The sequence below is a fragment of the Pseudochaenichthys georgianus genome, chromosome 16 (assembly GCF_902827115.2).
Source record: "Pseudochaenichthys georgianus chromosome 16, fPseGeo1.2, whole genome shotgun sequence".
NCBI classification, from domain to species: domain Eukaryota; kingdom Metazoa; phylum Chordata; class Actinopteri; order Perciformes; family Channichthyidae; genus Pseudochaenichthys; species Pseudochaenichthys georgianus.
The window spans coordinates 12,136,991-12,152,280 of record NC_047518.2 but is presented as its reverse complement, the minus strand read 5'-3'; the positions used below and the strand labels follow the sequence as shown (position 1 = coordinate 12,152,280).

Sequence of the window (15,290 nt, the reverse complement as noted above, 5' to 3'; positions counted from 1 at the left end):
AAAAGGCTTTTGTTTGATGGAGAAAACTAATAATATTACAAAATACTGTATTTCAAACTACTGACAACATTTTAAACACTGTTACAAATAACAGCAGTGACGGTTAATTACTGAGACGATTCTCAACCTAAAAAGTTATAAATAGTGACTGACATAGTTTTATTGGGACATTCTCAATACTTGCTGATCTGGTTCTGCATTTAGTTCTTATTTCACATTTACTCAAAGCAAAATAATGTTGCTCACAAAGCTCACATATTAAAATCTAAATGCATTGGGGTTTGTCTTTAAAGAAGTTTCATTTAACTGGAAATCCGGACAAAGCCTCAATTAAAGCAGGGACTTAACATAGCACAAACTGCTGCCTTTACATCTGGTCGCTACGAGCTGATGGTCGCAGGGTTCACAGAAAGGAATGGTTGTCTTTCTAAAGCAGAGGTGACACCCAAAGATACAGTTTTTAATCAAAGTTTATGACGGATACTCTCAGGGTTTAACACCGTGTTGAAATGCAGTTCAGGCAGAGTAGGAATAACTTAATGTAGATGGAAATATCAGTACCATAGACACAGGATAACACACATTTAAACTGTAGTTATTTTAGGTCAGCAACAGCGACATTTCTGCATTCATGGCATAGGTTTTTTAAGTTGAAAACTATGATCATAGCTCATAACCTACCTCTCTAGGGGACCACATGTTTGTTAAAGGAGTGACATCTTTAAATAAGGGATGATTAAATGAACATTAACACATTTATTTGGAGTATACAGTTTGATCATTGTATTATATCTGTGTCTACGGACTGTAACCTAATACAGAAGCTGAGAGATCTCTGTCATGATTCGGTAAAACGGGTCCAGAAGTAAACAAGTTGTATTGAGACAAAAATAAAAAGCAATTGAAGCAATACTTTTTGGGTAAAAACTATCAACAGATAATCAGATCTGAAAAACCAGAAGGCCAAAGTTCCACTGTAAATGTCAATGCTGTCAAAACATTTGAATCTCTGATTGCTGTAAGAAACATTCAAGCGACTACCTGTCTAAATACAGACAACGAGTGAGGAGTATAGCAGGAGTAAAGGACACAGATATGACATATGCACAACAGGACATCAGGTAAACTACTCAGATCACAATGTTAGCTCTACTGCACAAAGTTAACTGCAATACATGTTAGAAATAAAATCAAAACTCAGGGAGCAGACTTGGCACCTCATCATCCAGGAACAACTATTTGAGAACATGATTAATATTGAAAACAGATTTATCAGACAGGCTGGTTGTGTGACGACCTTCTGTCTAAAAGCCGGCCAGGAAACCATTAAAGGGGCACTCCACGATTTAGTACCTCGAATACAGAAAGTTGGGGGACTCATGGGAATGTTTTTTTTTAAATACCAAAAACACTAGACAAAAATCAAGCTGAAAGCATTGGTGTATTTTTATGACCCTCTATATATCAACTTTTTCAAACCTACAATTTCAAGTGCGAGTTCACTGCTATACCATTGGAAAATCTGAATCCCCCTAAAGACATCACTGTGACATGAGTTTTTTCACCAAAGACCATAATACCAAATTATTTTTCTTATTTAACAAACTTCTGTTGCGATTTGTTAGTAAAGCTTTTAATGTCTGTCATCATTCTCTATGACGTTATTGCCTCGTTTGTGTGTGGCAGGAGTGTTTTAATGGCAGGGAAACATTTTTAAAAGGTTAAACGCCAACAAATATGTATTGACATAATTATTTTACAAATAAACATCTGTGGTGAATTTAGAAAACTATTACATTTATATCTTCCCCCCCCAAAAAAATGATTCAACTGTCTTAAAAATGTTTCGATCACATGAGTTGGAAACATTCCTTTGCAACCAATAGTTTCATGCTAACAGTAATAGTGTGGACTGATCTTTATCTGCGAATCTGTAAGATAACTTTCCAAAACAGCTCCAAGTTCACGTAACACATAATATAACATGGAGAAACATTTTTTAGACTATTCCTTTAACTAATTGCATGTCTTTTCTCTTGAGTTTTAACTTTATATTATTAGCAACATAAGAACCTCAAAAAGCAACTCGGGGAAACACTGGCTGAACTCTAAAACTGACTCTATTTAAAAAACACTACTCTATTGTCTATCCACTGCTGTCTGGAAAGAGTTGTAAAGACACAGTATTCATAGATAGAAACATATAAAACCATTTAAAACAGAGCGACTATAGTAAAGACAAAGCACACTGTAAAAGACTGTGGGCTGGATACCGGGGCAGGATTAAGCCTAACAAGACAGCCAGTTTGTAACGTGTACAAATTAGCATGTGAAATACCAGAACTCTATAGAAAGGGCACAAAATGGCTGCCGTGCAATGACTGCAATTTTGGTGATAACATAGTTCCGAGCTAAGGACTGAAATGGGTCCATGAGTTGTGAAATAAACAAAAACAAGAAACAGGTCCATAAATGAAAAGTGACTGGTATTTTTAGAAGGTAAACAAAAAAGTATCCCAGATTAGGCTTGTACTGTGCCAAGTATACCAACCCAAAACACTGTATGTACAAAATGAGCAGTTGTCTTGGTTATTGCATGCATTATTAGACAAAAGCTATACCTTGATATTTTGAATTTCCTTTTGTTCAAGGGCACTTGTCACATTACAACAAAATGCTTTGAGGATTCAACTCTCCTTCACTCGCCATTAAATTAAAAAAAAGTAGCTTGCGGCTAGCAGACTAAACTGCTTTAAAAGTTAATCATTTAATTGTAGTGTAATAGTGCCTGGTGGGGAAAAAACAATTCAATTGCCAAGGTATCCGTTTAAGTACTTACAACAGAAGTTTCAAATTTCAACTTCAGTTTTTTAGGCATCTTTTAGCAGAAAGCGGAGCTCGGTCATGCATCACGGCTTAGTTTGAACAAGCATTCTTTAGGAATCACCCAACAGTATGTGATTTCCAAAGCACAAATCCTCATCTTCGGTCGAAAGTTGGGGAAGTTCTGTTCAAACAAGCGTACGAGCCATGTAGGCACATATAGGTTTATCTGCAAAGGTGAATCAGTCTCTCCTCTTTTGTGAAGAACTCAGGTTGACTGTTAATGTCCTGTCATGTCATACGGTTAAGCGTGTGAGAAGAGTTTGAAAGAGGAGCATTATTTGGTTGACTTTCCCGCCGCAAAGGCAATGCTGTGCTGTTTCTTCAGGCGTTACAACAATTCCTTCCACAAAAAAAAGTGAATTTTCCAAGAATGTCTGTTTTCTGACCAGTTTCAGTCTTTTGAAGAGTTGTCCCTAAGGCTCTGTCTGCCTTTCTTATAGACATTTAATGCGGAGAGAGTAAACAGGACACCAAATTCACAGAAGCATGTCTTGGGAAGTGCACATCAGGAGTATAGGCATTCATTTCACAAAAGAGGAATAGAGGAGAGGGGTTAAGAATCAGAGGGAGAGATGGCAGGGAATCCCCATGCTTTAAAGCAACAATACATACATGACGACACATATAACACGTGTGCATTTGCAGAAGAAGGCTAAAAGTAAATCAGGCTCAAATTGTGCAATTTAGCAAAAGAAAGCAATGGATGATTGCTCAACTAGTTTTTGAGCCATATAAACATCCAAACATTTAACACATATCATTAAAAACGTGGATAAATTAATACCCCTACTGAAAACACACGAGGATTAAGAAAAGAAGGCAAAATACTGGTTTCGATTTTAGTCATACAAAACAGATTTGGTCTCTCAGAGCCATTGTATGGTTTAATAAGAGATAAGGTGCCAAATAAGGATTCAGTCCACTATATACACAAGTGGACAAAGTGCATTTTTCTTTGAAAGTTTAGTTTAGGTGCTTCACGTTTGTCTCTTGAATGCAGACTAGGGTCAATTCAATATTTGAAATACTGTTTAACAGTTTTTCTCAAGACCCAAAAATGATTCACTGGCCTTGTTTTTTATAGGAGCAGAAACGCCCAGACCTAAAAACATTGTGTGGTGGCAACTTGTGGTTTAACATTTGCATGGGTTAAACTCTGCAATGCATCCCCCACATCTTAAACATGTAGTACATCCATTCAACCCATCCCAAACCCACAGTCAAGGGAAAACACTGCGGTGAAATAATTCAATTATCATTTCAGTGGACTGCCTCAGATCATTCAGTTCACACATGGTGCCTCAGACTGTAAACTGTAGCTCACTGCTCAGAAGAACACACATTCAACGCTGAGACCACAGCCTCATACTGTCTGAATCCCCCTTTAAAAAGGTCATAATAGCACAGGAAGTGTTCTATAAAAAGGTGACATTTGTTTTAAAGCATTATTAACAGTACATACTAAACACATACATTTTGTCCATCAGATTTCTATGTGTTCTGTTCAAAATCTATAACACTAATGAAAAAAGAAGCTGCTTTAAAGGGAAGACTTGGGTAGACACCCTGTGTTTAAAAGCACCGTGGCATTGGCATTCATTCAGCAGTACGGTACTTTGTGTCTTATCGTTTCTGACTTTCAGTGTCATCATCAATCCATGTCGGCTCTAACAACCTGCTGAATCATATCCGGCCCTTGCATTGGACTACACAGGTGCTAGGAAAAAAGGTGCCGTTAGAAGTAAAATCATCCGGTTCCACAAATAGACGTATGCTAGTTTCATTGGGGACATTGCTTAGCAGTGACATCTAGCTGTGATACGCTTTAAAGCACTTTTGTAAACACACAAACGATTCTGGGACATTCATATATCAGTAGATTTAAGTTAGAATTAGAAGAAAGTACATTTATCTCCATTTAAGCAGTCAATCATTTAACGAGGGGCAACATTTAAATCCCTCATTTACAACAGTATTCATGATTGCAATGTAAAGATGTGTCTGGATATCCTTTTTTTCATTTTAAGCTTGAAGATTGCACTTCATTGTATTCCTTTTGACAACATATTGCTTTATAGGCTTCATCAGAGTTTGGTGCACCAGGGTTTGCTAAAACTCCTTATTTACCAAGATTCTTAAAATGTTACACATCACTTACAATAGGTAAGATTCAGGGGGAGAGCTAAAGCTAATATTCCACCTGTTAGTCTGACGTAGACATGATGTCAGAAGTCATTTGAGAATACAGTGAATTCATGCTGCAGATGAGTACAAATGCCAATCAGTGGCAGAAAGACTTGAGCGTTCTTCCAGCATTAGCCGCTATTTCTCTCGGGACATTCTGGGACGTTTCAGTCTTCAGAGACTGACAAAGACTTCCTGACGCTGCGGGACGGCTCCCAGACCTCGCTGTCGTCCGTATCGTCCCCGTCATCCTCCTCATCTCCTTCGTCCTGATCCTCATCTCCCCCCCCTGTGCCGGCTGGCTCCTCGCCGGCTGTTGACGCCTCCCCCTGCACCCCCACCTCCTCTCTGGCTGCGTCTCCTCCGGTGCTCCCTGCAGCCACCTCCAGGAAGGGATCCTCCCCCGTCTCCAAGCGCCGCTGAACCTCGGCGAACCACTCCCTCACCTTTTGAAGGAGAGAAAAGCATTAACTGGGTGAGGACAGCAGGCTGTTACCACCTTTAAGGAAACAGAGATCAAGTCTTCTTTGTCCTTTAGCTGAAGACTAAAATGATGTTAATAAAACAAAAGCAAATCATCAGCTACATTTTTAAGGGTATTTCTTTCATTTAAATCTGGATCTTTCAGAGAATATAGTCAATGAGACTTTTAACTGCTGGGTTCCAATGATTGAACAATTATTTTGTATTTTAATACTAGAAAAAACATAGGAATTAACAATGGTATACAAATGTAGTACTCTCCACCAGAATAACATGTCTGGCAGTTAAAGGTCCCCTATTATACTGTTTTTTATCAATATATTATAGTTCTCAGATATATACAAACATGTCTCTGAAGTGTTTGGCTCCGAATACCAAACAGATTATTGCAGCATCCCATAATCCCCTCTGTTTCAGCCCTGTTTCAAAAGTGCTGATTCTCTGTCTGTTACTTTAGATGAAAATAAGGAGCCCCTCTGAGAGACATTTGGTTAAAAAGAACACAATGGTGCTCTAGGAGGAGATTCAGGTGATAAGGGGGGTGAGTGTTACCTTAGTCGGTGATTGGCTAATGGCTACACAAGCCAACAAATCGTTATGGCATCATAAAGTGGCCAAAATCTGATCATCAAAAAGAGAGAATCTTTTTTCCTGAAACTTTCAGAATCTCTTTACGCAGAGGGGACACGTATTCATGTAAACAATACATGAAAAAGTGGATTTTGCATAATAGGTGACCTTTAAGACAACACTTATGCTCCGTTCACAACAGACGCGATGCGATGTTTGGGGGCGGTGCGATTACATGTAAAGTCAATGCAGAGACGCGATCAGACGCGAATTCGCTCCGACGGCGCGCATGAAGCGGTGGACGCGGCGCGAATCACGCGATTGAACTGTGCCGCGTCAAACGCGAGAGTTCAATTTTTTCAACTCGGGCGTCAAATTCACGTGACGCGTTCTCGCGGAAGCCAATCAGCGGTGAGGATCTCAGCCTGCCGTTACTGACGTTCAACCAGAAAACATCAGCCATTAGCTGTTAGCAGTTAGCACACAGAGCTCACAGCTCCTCATATCTGTTCAGAAACTGTACAAAGGTTAAACAAGTACAAACCACAGACTGTCTGTGTCATGGCGAATGCAGTCGCTGCTTTATTTATGTCTGTAGGCCGTTGTTGTGAGTGTGGAGTGAGCATATACAACGTTAGCTTAGCCTGGTCGACCCAATCTCCATTCAGAAAACAAGCATTTTAAAAGGTTTTTCGCCTGCCGTCTGTCTGCAGACTTGTCAAAGCATTAATTCATGGCTTCTACTAGCCGGTATCAGTATGTTGTTACTTCGGCATCATTTAGAATATATACGTGTATTACAATTACATCACAGTAAAATATGTTCATTTTGTTGTAGTTGTAGCTCCCAAGCCAGCGCGTCTTGTTTGAATGATGCGAGTAAACACAGCTGACAGCCGCGGTGAAAGTTGAGCGTTTAGCGCGATGCGATAAGAGCGAAGCGAATATTCGCATCGCGTCCGATTATGCTGCGTTCACACCGGACGTGATGCGCTTTTTGGGGGCGGCACGATTACATGTAAAGTCAATGCAGAGACGCGGACAGACACGAATTCACTCCGACGGCGCGCATGAAGCGGTGGACGCAGCGCGAATCAAAAGATGGAAGAGATGATCGTTGTGGCTGTGAATGGGTTCCCGGAGATTTACGATACAATGTCGTATATTTACCGGGACCGCAACAAAAAAGAGCTGGCTTGGAGGAGTATAAGAACCCAGACATGACGGCGTTTGTTGCTACGTTTGTACAGTAGGACTTCCACAGAAGGTACAAAGCAGCAATAGTTGTTATATCCTCCATAGTCAAGGACAGAAATAACCAAAACGATCTTGCATGGAACTGGAAACAACCTCAACTGTCCGTCAACAGCGCGCCAACGGCATGTCTGTTTTGAATGACGCGATAAAACAAACTGCAAGCCGCAGTGAAACTTGAGCGATTGGAGCAATGCGAATATTCGCATCGCGTCCGGTGTGAACGCAGCATTAGGCTTACCTTTTGACGGCTTATGCACACAAATAACAGTTACAGTACATATATTTAAATGGTTAATTAAATATATTTAAATCTCCCATCAGGAAAAACACACGGACACTGAGACACACACACCTGTTCGTAGCTCATGTTGGTTTTGCCGACGAGCTCATCCAGATCTTGCTCATTGAGGAAGCGGTGCCTCATGTAGTACTCCTTCAGAATCTCCCGCCCACTCTTGACTTTCTTGGTGGGGAGACATCTGTCGACATCTGTACTGGAGGAGGCGGACCTTCTCGGCTGCTTCCTGGTTCTGGACCGCCCCCAACCACGGTTTCTGCCGCGTCTCTTCCGACCGGTGCCGCCTCCCATTTTATTGCTTCCTCCACCGTTCGGCCCTTCAGCGTTTCCACTTTGGTACTGGAAGAACCATTTCAGGTTGCTGTTCTTCCACGAGTATCGAGAGTCTCCGAACCAGCTGACGATGTAGGAGCGAGGGAGGCCGCTCTCCTCTGCCAGCTGCTCGTACTCCTCTGGGCTGGGCCACTGGGTCCGCACAAAGGCACTTTTCAGAATGTGGAGCTGCTCTGGAGTCTTTTTATTCTTATCTTTCATGTCTCTGTTGCTGCTGGTGGGCAGCTGCTTACTGCGGCCGCCGGGAGGAGTTTGACTACCTCTACGGGACGAGCAGGCAGAAGGAGAAGAAGAACTGGCTCCTGCTCCTCCAGCCTCCATCTTTCCTCCCTCTGAAGAAGACGGGGAGGAAGTGCTAACAGATGGTATTTTTCTTCTCTCTGTGAACCAGGCGTCAATCTCCCTCCGGGTCAGTTTAGTCTCTGTCCTCAGGCGGCTCTGTTCATCATCTGATGGGGTGCTGCTTTTCTCAAAACTTTCCTCCAGCACCACCAGCTGCTCAGGAGTTTTCTCCTTAAATTTCTGTAGGGTAAAATCCGGGAATGGGTTCCAAGTTTTTGGCCGTGTCTCCTTCTCCTTCACAGGCGGAGTTCTCGGAGGGGGGGGGGGGTGTGGGGGTGGTCTCGTCGCTTGAGTCGATAACGATGGTGGTGCTGGCACTGCTACAGCTGCCACTCCCTCTGCCTCCATCATGGAAAACAATGACATTGCTGTTCTTGGAGTTGCGCTGGTTGTACCTGGTGTCGCTGAACCACTTCTTGATCTCTCCCTTTGTGAGATTGGTAAGCTTCATCAGTCGGGAAATTTCCGTATCTGTGACAAAGTGGTTCTTCAGGTAGCTGGCTTTCAGCTCGGCCAGCTGCTCTTTGGACTTCTTGGGACGCAAATTGAATGTGTCTGCACTGAGGGCCGAGTTCTCCTTAGAAAGGGAAGGGGAGATTTATACTTTTAGACAAGGGTTGCTACAGTGCCACACAGAGGTAGCAAATACCTAGTAGACTGCTATTGCTCTGTGCACCTTTTTTAAAGTTCAGACAATCATTACATACAACTGATTAAGACCCCTTGTTGTACATATCTTCCATTAACTCAGGTCATAAAATATAAACTTCGCAAACAAGACAACAGCTGTCCCCACCTGCGGAGAGAGAGAGGGAGGCTGGACAGTGGTAGCCCGTTTCAGCTCACTGTTTGTCAGGGTGGGCTGGCAGGAAACCCTGCTGGAGCTCTGGGACTGGCTGGGCAGCCCTGCCACCGTCAGAGTTATGGGACTGGTCACTGGAAGGTGCCCCCCTGTGCCCACCTACACAGAGTCACATGATAATGACACCAACACTTAAATAAAAGCCCTGAAATTATCTTGTGTCACTGCAAAAACATGCCCTCTCTTCTCAAGTATCCTTTTTAAGATATCAGTCAGAGCTAAGTATATACAGAGTATTGTTTCGATTAGCTACTGCAATATCATTGATTGTAAATTAGAGAGACTTGTCAAAAAGCAGGAGCTATTTCTTACCAGTGAATCTAAAATATTTTATGACCTGGTATCAAAAAGTTTTCATTTACTTTTTAACCGTTTTATGATGCACATAATAGTGAATTGAGTCAAATCAAAGTTGCTTCTTAACCCGGCATCGGTCACTTGGTTGGGTCTGAGAAATAGTGTTAAAATATTTTTTAACTAAAATGTCGACAGTTAGCTATTGTGGTTATATTAGGGTTGCTACACATTGTCCCACAATGCATTGCTGCCACCGAAAATCATATCCGGGGCGAGGAAAACTATTTTTTTACTTCGTTAAATAGTCAGCTAAACACAACAATAGGAGTTACTGATCTGTGAATGTCTATTAAACTCAAGCCCACATAATTCTCCCATTTAAATAATACATTCATTTAATGGAAATGAAATCTCTAGCCGTGTCCTGTTAGATATGGCGTCTTTTCTTTCCTTACCTACCTGTGTGAACACCAGGCCATGCTGGCCCACTATCTGGCAGGTCTGTAAGATGGACTGCAGGCCGTTGGCAGCTACTGAGAGCTGGTGAGCCGGTATCACAGTGATGGTCTGCGGCACCGTGTGCACCGTGCCGTTAAACTGCTTCCTCCTGGCCTCCTCCACTTCCTCTGGGGTCCAGCTCACACCATGCTTCAGCCGCTGGGCTGAGAACCAAACCTGGGTGATATAAAAGAATATTTATTAACTCCACCATATACAAAACAAGCAAAGGCTATATTTAGTATACTTTTAACTTAACATTCCATCAGACTATTAATTAAAATCAAGGAGCTAGTTTTCACATTTTGTATGTAATTATAACTCTAATAGCTGATTATTTGCAGTTAACACTACAGTAGAACATTTTAAAGACATTCAAAATTGTATTTAAGACCTTGTTATGCTTAACACTTTTAGTCAATTGAATATAAGACTTTTAACAGACTTGCAATACCAAATAATAACAGGAAAAGCAGGTAAAAACAACACCAAAACAATAGCTAACTTTCACCTACCTTGATCTGCTCCTCAGTGAACTGTGTCTGCGCTGCCAGGCGGCTGATCTCGGCCATGGAGGGGTACGGAAACCTCTTGTACGTGCTGCCCAGCAGGGGGTTGGTGTCCATAGCTGCACTGTAGGAGGGGATGCTGCTGAGGGGGATGAGCAGCTGAGGCTGAGCTGCTGCTGCTGCACTCTGCTGGGCCTGGAAGGCAGAAAGCACCTGCAATAAAGGGAAAGAGAGGGACGGGGTATAAGAAAGGTCTGCAATGATACACCGCTCCAGCTCTGTTTGGTAAAGATGCTGTCTTTCCATAGTGTCTCTGAACAAGATAATGTAAATATATCAGATGCAGGGCTGCTGCTCTGTGGCTTGAGTAGAACCTCTCTGTTGAGGGTATTTACCATTACAGAGCAGGGCTTCACTCTTACATTATAATGATGTCATGTGAATAATGTTTTTAAATGATCACTCTCTCTTATATTGCAGACCTACCACAATTACAATATCAGTCAATATAAGCGCAACTAGATTTTTCTTAAAAATGGTGCTGTCCTAATACAGACACCGATTATCCAAAGTCTAGCTAAAGTTGTACGGTGTGCAAGCTTACACACTAAGGGGTACATCTTACATCCATGCTGCTGCTATGAATTTGTATACCATTGTACAATCATGAATCACCTGTGCCAGGCCTGCAGGCAGGACTGCAGGGTTGAAAGCCGCTGATTTCCTCTGCTGCTCAGAGTACGGGCTGACCAGCAAGCCGCCCCCCCCGAGCTTCATGGAGTCGTGCAGCAGCATCTCCACAGGCGTCATCGGGCCCAGGGGGGCTTCGATGGGCTCCTGGTCTCCTGCCCTCACATCCCCCTCGCCCCCCCCGAAACCCTCCAACGCCTCCTCTGTACATTTCAGGGACACAGAGATCCTCTTGGGTTCAGATTTGCTTTTCATCCTCATGATGGGGGTCTTGCTGAGGGAAATGGCGGCGACCGTAGCGGGGTCTGCCCCTCCCTCCTCGGGTATCTCGCACTGTTGTTCCTGTGCCTGCTGCTCGCTGCTGGGATCCTCAGGAGGGTCTGTAGCACTGCGCTTCAGTGAGGGAGCGAGGGCTTCACTGTCTTCTACAGTAGAGACACTGGGCTCCTCTATAATAATAATAATATTAATACCACATTTATGGACGAAGTTTGTGTATATTTCAGGCCAAGAGTGTCATTAGGCCTTGTTTAAAGGTCACCTATTATACTATTTTTAGGCATATATTATAGGTAAAAAACATGTCAATAGGCGCTTTCACACCGGAGTACTTTTCCCTTTTAGTTTCGATAGTTCCTGGGATTTTGCGTTCACACCAAAAAGAGAACTTAGTTCATGTGAACTTTTCCCCCCTTTTCAGTCCCTGCTAGAGAGCAGGTACTTTCCTGGGGAGAAAAAAGTTCCAATTTCTGATTGGCTGGGCGAATTGCAAACCAGAAACCTTAAAACTCGGAAAGGTTTTGTGAAGCCGCCATTGTATTTGCTGGAATTAGCATTAGCATTAGCCCAGCGCACCAACGGAGAGAGACTAACTTACGGCAACACAAAAGAAAACATGGGAGCGGTGGAGATGGCTTCAGTAGAAGCTGCTGGGACTCCCAGCAGCTTCTACTGAAGCCAGTCCCCAACTCCGGGGACTTCGGGTGGCAGTATATGTCGTGAAGTTGTTTGCGGCCTGCCAGTAAACCCAAAGCAGAAGAAGAAGAAGTGACGTCAGCGGCTTCATTTGCGTAATCTTCCCTCAGGGAATTTATTCCGGTGTGAACGCGATCTGCTCTTTAGTTCCATTGGGGAACAAAGTAATGGGAACTAAGTACGGCAAAGTACTTGGTGTGAAAGCGGCTTATGTTTTGTTAAGTGTTTTGCTCAAAATACCAAACAGATCATCCATTCTAGCCATGCACCATACCCCTCTATTTCAGCCCTGTTAGAGAAGTGCTGATTCTGGGTCTTTAGCTTCTATAAAAAATGTAAATAAACGAAAGCTGAGACGAGAGGTCATTCAGGAGAATTTTACCCAGATAGCTAAAAGCTGCCGTGATTAAACGCCATATGATTTTCCAAACCACATCAAGGATTATTTCTGAAACAGTATGGAGCTCAAATGCTTCTTCTCTCACAGGTTTACCACAAGGTGAGTACCTTTTTATATCCTGCTTCTTTGCACACTCTCTCCAGTACAGGTTAGCTCTGACTGAGTGTTAGCGATGCTTGCTAATGTATAGGAACATTTCTGATAGGGCCGTGGGCGTAAAGCCAGCCCACATTTCCGATATTACGTCATATTGGCAGCAAATCTGGATCAGCTCCGTTTTTCGAACACTTTGTGAGTCTACTGACACACCTGGGACACATATTTATGTATAAAAGACATCAAAAAGTGCATTTTGCATGATAGGAGACCTCAAAGAAGATGTGTATTATTAAAACCCACATAAGCAGTTACCCATTATTATTAATTGTACATGTATTTGTTTTTTAACTAAATTAATGCACATTTAAGTGCTGACATGTTTGCCCAAAATATTGGTTATTGTTTGTTTTTTTCAGATGAATAATAGAGGTTTTAGATCACATGATGATATTAAATTATATTCATTTTGATATTATTTGTATTTAAAAAAAAATCCACATCATGAATCTGCTGGAGGTTTCTTTATGATTTAAGAAAAATGTTGAAAGATATTGGTGAATGAGGAATACTGTTTTCTACACGTGGGAAATGGGATTCTTACCTGTAGTGGGAGGAGTGGGAACAACCACTACTGCCTGACTCAGCTCTTCTGCAGTCGGACCCTTCTCTGCTCCCTCTTTCTCCTCTTCCTTCTCCTCCTCTGTCTCTTCCTCCTCTGTCTCTTCCTCCGTTGCCCTTTCGGTTATCTCCTCCACTACATCAGAGGGCAGCACCATGCAAGGTGTGGACGATTTCCGGCGGCTCGACATCGTCAGACCAAACTCTGTTAACTTCTACTCAGGGTCACCAAGATCTTAGACAGAAGGGTTGAGGCTTACATGTCTTGGGGGGCTTGTTTCACATGCTAGAGTGTTTCAATTATGTATTTCTGGAGGAACAAACATAAGAAATAGCAAATGTCATCGAGAGATTTCTCACAAAAAGAGTAAATGTTATAAAAAATACATTTAAAATTTCAAATACATATTCTGTATTTATTTTATACAGATTTTTATATATATATTATATAATTATTTTTTTCTCGCGATTGTGGGAAACGGTATTTCGTTCTCTTTGTCTGTAGCTACATACAAACTGAAAGATTGACAAAAAAGTTGAATTTGACTTGACTTTTGCCTGTTGGTCTCCTTCAAATCGTAAGTTATTTAAAGCAAAGCAGATTCAAAACTGTGAGGAGGAAGTCGTTTTTCTGTTTCCTATCAATATAAACTGTATACCTTAAGGATTTTGTGCAAATTAAGCAATTTGAAGCTCTCATTCATGATGTCAATATAATGGCCATTCTTTTTTTCAAACAATTTGTTCACAAAATAACCATTAGATATATCAGGAGTTAGTTACAACCCTGATATATTAAGACTTCATCTTCAGGAAGGCATTCATTTGCAACTCTTTCATGATTGGCTAGTTTTGAACTAGTCAGTTTGTAATATCCCAATACAAAATGCTTCCACATTCCAAGACAGTAGTGGATTGTCACCAAAACCTTCATTCATTCATGCCTTTTTCCACCAAATGATATTATACACTAATACAATATAATTATAAACTGTGTTGTAGTGTATCACAGGGTGAACCCACATCAAGTCAGCTTGTTGGTCATGCAACAGTACCAGGGCCCGAATTATATCACCAGAAAAAAATAAGCAATACAAGGATGTGATTTACATTTTCTTAACGACACATTTGCCAAACATTGCCAAGTAACTGTAAATAATTGATTTCGGTTTTCTTTTGTCTTGGCGATGTGATAAAGGTGTTGCAAAGGTGTAATTGCAATGTCAACTTTTAAGACCCCACAGCAGCAAAATGCCTGGGAGATGATTTATTTCTGGTGGTCTGCTGGATAGAATGCAGTGTTAACAATAACGCTAATACAATGCGCCACGCTGCACTGCCATCATTTGCATTAACAGTTAGCACAGTAATAACACTTTGGAGGTGTGAGCTTGCTAATGCGTAATTATTAAAGTATTGTTAGACATTAACATAAAAGGACATGTAATTTAGCTCTACATCATCTACCGTCCATACGAGGTGGGCCAACTAGCCGGTGTTAGCTCGGGCAGTCATTATTATTGATCACGTCTCGCGGTAAACTTACTGCAACTACTGAAATGTGCGCTGTGTTGATACCAGTCTGCCGAGGCGAGGAGTGATTTCCTGGGTCTCCACGGGTACCTTCTGTCCGGTGGTGTGTCTCCTTCCCCCGGCTAACCATTCAGCCCCAGCCTGGCTGGGACTACAGGAGCTAGCGTTAACGTTGTTGGGCTTGCGGGTCTCCGAACCCCAGCGGTGGGAGGCAGACAGGCGGACCGGTCTAACGGCTGCAGATGCTGGAAACACCGGACATCTCTCTCCTCGGCTGTCTATCTTGTGCCCGGGTTGCGCCTCGGTGAAAGTTATATCATCATAAACACGGCGGGGACACACTCTGAGCTTGGCCGTTGGTACTGTGTTAGTTTGGTGACCTAATTCTCAGATATTTTAACGGCAGATTTTTTTTAATGATCAAACGGCGTCATCATTCAATGTGATACGTCCTGA

The 15,290-nt window shown here is 42.1% G+C and overlaps 1 pseudogene; it reads right to left on the bottom strand.

Moving 5' to 3' along the window:
• Nucleotides 1-470: 470 nt before the first annotated feature.
• On the bottom strand, nt 471-15,221 carry LOC117460938 (zinc fingers and homeoboxes protein 1-like; annotated as a pseudogene).
• Between the last annotated feature and the right edge of the window lie 69 nt (nt 15,222-15,290).